The sequence below is a fragment of the Tupaia chinensis genome, unplaced genomic scaffold (assembly GCF_000334495.1).
Source record: "Tupaia chinensis unplaced genomic scaffold, TupChi_1.0 Scaffold000293_1, whole genome shotgun sequence".
Lineage (NCBI taxonomy): Eukaryota > Metazoa > Chordata > Mammalia > Scandentia > Tupaiidae > Tupaia > Tupaia belangeri.
In genome coordinates, this window is record NW_006159778.1 from 455,482 (window position 1) to 460,545 (window position 5,064).

A 5,064-nucleotide genomic window follows, 5' to 3' on the forward strand; every position below is an offset into this window, starting at 1 on the left:
GGTTGGGTTTCTAGGCAACGGGAGAGATCCACCCACACCAATGATTGGTTCATGCTGTTCTATCTCAGTTGCATTTCGGACAACCAATTGGTGCCCACCAGCCTGTATATAACTCTCCATTTTTCCTCAATAAATGGAGGAAGAAGAAGACTTGATCAGCACCTTGTATTGTCTCCACTCTGTGTGCGTGTTTGCGTGTATTTGTCCCATCTCTCACTCCCTTCCCCAGGGAACCTGTTCGACTGTCCCCCAGGTCGGGACATGTGGTGCCTGAACATGGACCTGGGTATGAGGGATCCAGTGAAGAGCTCCCGAGGAAAGTTCCAGTGCAGAGCAAGTAAGAAAAGAGAAGAGTATGGCATAGACTCATCCAGAAGGGGATGGCATAGACTTGTCCAGAAGGGGACAGCATAGACTTGTCCTGAGAAAGGCCAGCGAAAAACATAGAAGGATGAAGAGAAGACATCCTGGTAAGTATTTACTTATGTTTTATTTTAAGTCTGGGTAATAATGGGACAAGTAATAAGGGTAATAATGGGACAAAAGCTTAGCACGAAATAGCCGTTCAGGGCTTAATAGAAACCCTTGCTGTTATGGTCACTAAGGGTGAGCAGATTATGCAAAATGATCAACCCCAGGAGGAGGCTATAGCTACCTCAGATCTAACCAAGGATTCTAAAATTGAAAAAGAACAGGGAGAGGATTTTATTTCCCTAGATAGTGAGGAAGAAGTTAAAAGCCCCAAAGGCAAGACAAAACCCCCAAAATCTAAAAAAACTAAAAAAGAAAAACAACCTAAAGGCTCTACAAGAGCCAAAGAAGAACAAGTCATCAACTAGTTCAGACAAACATAATAACTCAAAAATGGCTGTCAAAAAAGAAACTTTAGAAACAAAGACTGCCACGTGCAATAACCCAAAATGGCCATCTGAAGAAAAAACTTAAGAAACAAAGGCAGTCAAATACAATAATTCAAAATGGCCACCTTTCAAAAAACGACCACCTCTTAAAACCCAGTCGCATCTGCATCAGCTTTGGTGATGCCACTTATTGACCCTAGGGAAGAGATTTTGAATAAAATTAAACAATTTGAAGAACAAATTCAATTTAAAAAAAACATCAAGAATTAATATCACAATTAGAAAAACTGAAAGTGGGTAAATCTAAAAGTACAGATTCATCACAGAATCTCTCAGCCCACTTTTACCCCTGGCACAAAAACTAAACCAGTTCAGATACCACAGCCATCAATGAACTTTGAGGATCGGGAAGCCTTCCCAGTAACAGAAACCATAGATCAACAAGGGCAAACATGGAGCCACATACATGGCTTTGATTTTAACATTATAAAACAAATTTAAACAGCAGTTGCTCAATATGGAGCTACAGCTCCATATACTTTAGCCATAGTTGACTCGGTGGCAGAAAATTGGTTTACACCAATAGATTGGCAAACATTGACCCATGCTGTGCTCCCTGGAGGGGATTACTTACTTTGGAAATCAGAATATGTGGAAAATTGTAGGGAGACCGCATACTGTAATGCCCAGGCCAACAATGGCTGGACAGTGGATATGTTATTGGGAGAAGACAATTATACAACTAGGGACACTCAAATGCAATATGATCCAGGGCTATTTGCTCAAATTAATACAGCAGCCATGAGAGCTTGGAAAAAACTACTAAAGGAGACTTAAGTACCTCCCTTACAACAATAAAACAAGGGCTGCATGTGTATGCGTGCCCAAGATTCCAGGAGGGGAAAGGAGGAGAAGGGATTGTGGCATGGTCATTCCTCCCGGGGCATGGGAATGATGTCGCAAATTTTCTCTTGCCGTCTCTGTCTCTGTCTTTGTCTTTGTCTCTCTCTCCAGTTTGTGCACACACCATATTGCAAAAGCCTCAAAAAAAAAAAAAAAAAGTTAATTCTGCTTGTCAAGCAGCAATCAGGTCATATAGAAAAAAGACAGATTTATCAGGATATATTTGCCTATGTTCTGATATTGGGTCAGCATACCAACAGGGATTGGCTCTGGCCGCTGCTCCTAAAGGATATATTGTTCACCAATTTCTTAACTGTAGTAATGGAGGCAATAGCTTCAATTGTGGTCAGCCTGGACATATGGCAAAGATCCTGATACAATCATCCAGCCATATACTAAAGACCAAGTTAATTGGTGATTCCAACAAACAGATTTCTGGCCTATCGCATGTGCTTCCTTTACTGGAACTATTGATAACTATCTTCTTCCAGATAAATTTTATATTTTTTATCTACCCATGATTTTGTTTTATGTTCACGTTTCTGTTGATACCTTTAGCAGTTTCATTTTTGCCATGGCACAAAGTGGTGAGGCCAGCAAACATATTATTTCCCATGTACTTGCCGCACTTCTGGTTATGGGTAAACCTCAACAAATTAAGACAGATAATGGCCCAGGTTACACAGGAAACAATTTTGCCTCTTTTTGTAAACAACTTCACATTAAACAAGTTATGGGAATTTCATACAATCCCCAGGGATGAGGCATTGTTGAACGTGCTCATCTTTCCTTGAAAAATACTCTGCAAAGGCTAAAAAAGGGAGAGCTTTTACAGATTAAGTGCTTGCCAAAAAAACCTTCTGGCACATGATCTTTTTGTACTAAATTTCCTGTCTCTTGTAAAGATGGAGACTCAGCTGCTGAGCACTTCTGGCATTCAACTACCAAAACAAAATTTGCCTCAGTTTTGTGGAAAGATCCTCTGGACAATACATGGAATGGTCTGAACCCTGTCCTCATTTGGGGCACAGGGTCTGTCTGCATCTATTCTCAGAAAATGGATGTTGCTCATTGGTTACCAGAAAGGTTAATCAAACAAATTGATTCTAACAAGCTATCCAGGGATGATGAAAACCCTGAGATATTTCTCTCTCCTTCCACAGATTAACAAAATGAAGATCCTTCTTAAATACCTGATCCTATTTTGCTTCTTCGACACTATTGCTGCTGGTTTTGATCCTGGCACTGCTCCTCCTGGCAGAATGGGGGTGGGGGTGGGGCTCTGTCTTGCTTTACAGGAACGCTGCAGCTTTTATGCCAACAAGTCTGGCATCATTCGTGACAGTCCCTTATGGTCTGCATGGGATGGACTCCTCCCCTTTTTCCTCCCCATAATTGGTCTAATTCTGGGTTTACTGATTGTTCACTCTTTGGGGCCTATTCTCTTTAATAAGCTCATGGCTTTCATTAAATGCCAAATTGATGACTCCATAAAAATGAACGCTGCAGCTTTTATGCCAACAAGTCTGGCATCATTCGTGACAGTCCCTTATGGTCTGCATGGGATGGACTCCTCCCCTTTTTCCTCCCCATAATTGGTCTAATTCTGGGTTTACTGATTGTTCACTCTTTGGGGCCTATTCTCTTTAATAAGCTCATGGCTTTCATTAAATGCCAAATTGATGACTCCATAAAAATGCAGCCTATCCAAGTCCACTACCACAACCTGGAGACTGAGGATCGTGGAGCCTAGACATTGCTCCTGCCTAAGGTGGTGAATAGATTAGCCAAAGATGGTAAGAGAGTCTGAGCCTAACAACTGTACAGCCCTCCCACCTAAGACAGAAAACCCATCATCACAATGGGATTCTCTAATGATGGGTAAGGATGGACATGTAGCTCTAAAAATGACTCCAACATAAGACAGGCATGATTCCCCCAGGTATTTCTCCTTTCTTTGAAAAAATAAAGAAGAGGGACATGTGGAGGGCACTGCATACAGAAGCCATCTTGAACTATCCGCCATCTTGAGCTATCCACCATCTTGGAAACCATTAAGCTTCACTTCCTCACTGAGCAAACCATTTCTCAGAAATCATGTGACCTACTGTTCTCCCCAAGGGGTGGTTGGGTTTCTAGGCAACGGGGGAGATCCACCCACACCAATGATTGGTTCATGCTGTTCTATCTCAGTTGCATTTCAGGCAACCAATTGGTGCCCACCAGCCTGTATATAACTCACCATTTTTCCTCAATAAACGGAGGAAGAAGAAGAAGACTTGATCAGTACCTTGTATTGTCTCCACTCTGTGTGTGTGTGTGTTTGTCCCATCTCTCACTCCCTCCCCCAGGGAACCTGTTTGACTGTCTCCCGGGTCGGGACACCTCTCTGAGAGGAAAACCATCTCTTTCCAAGGTTACATGGTCCAAATCTTTGCTGAACACTTCTTTGCTGGGGTAGAGGTGATTGTCCTCATGGCCATGGCTTATGACCGTTACGTGGCCATTTGTAAGCCCTTGCACTACCTTTCTATCATGAACTGGAGGTTCTGTGGCATTCTGATGGGAGTAGCCTGCACAGGGGCTTCTCGCATTTCATGATACAAATTCTCTTTACTTTCCAATTGCCCTTTTGTGGCCCCAATGCCATCGATCATTTCATATGTGACTTGTACCCATTATTGAAGCTTGCCTGTATGGACACACATATTGTTGGCATTTTGGTGGTCATGAACAATGGGTTCTTCTGCATTTTAATCTTCTCCTTGTCATTTATCTCCTATGGCATCATTTTGCTTTCATTGAGAGCCCATAGTTTGGCAGAGCAGTGGGAAGCACTCTCCACCTGTGGATCTAACATTGCTGTTGTGGTTTTGTTTTTTTGTCCCATGTGTGTTTGAATATGTAGGACCTCCAACTACTCTCTCCTCTGAAAAAATGGTGGCAATATTTTATACTGTCCTAACTCCTTTGCTCAATCCTTTTATTTATACTTTCAGGAATAAGGACATAAAAAAAAAAAAAAACATGAGGAAAGTGTGGAAAAGATTGAGGGTTGATTCTGATGAAAAATAAAACATTAAACTTAGAAAAGTAGGCGTAAATAAGTAAAAATGATCTTGGATAAAAAGTTTTGTAATATACCTTCCACTGAGAAAGATAATGTGATATTGTAGATAAAGCTTTGAGGTGATGGTCAAAAATGTTTTCATTTTCATATTCCTCATCTATTGAATTTGTAACTTATTAACAGTATGCATGAATTAAAGAGAAATTTATGATTACTTAGAATTTAATATTT

The 5,064-nt window shown here is 41.1% G+C and overlaps 1 pseudogene; it reads left to right on the forward strand.

Moving 5' to 3' along the window:
* LOC106735089 (olfactory receptor 4C15-like) overlaps positions 1–4,838 on the forward strand; it is a 5,209-nt pseudogene extending 371 nt beyond the window's left edge.
* The last annotated feature ends 226 nt before the right edge of the window (positions 4,839–5,064 follow it).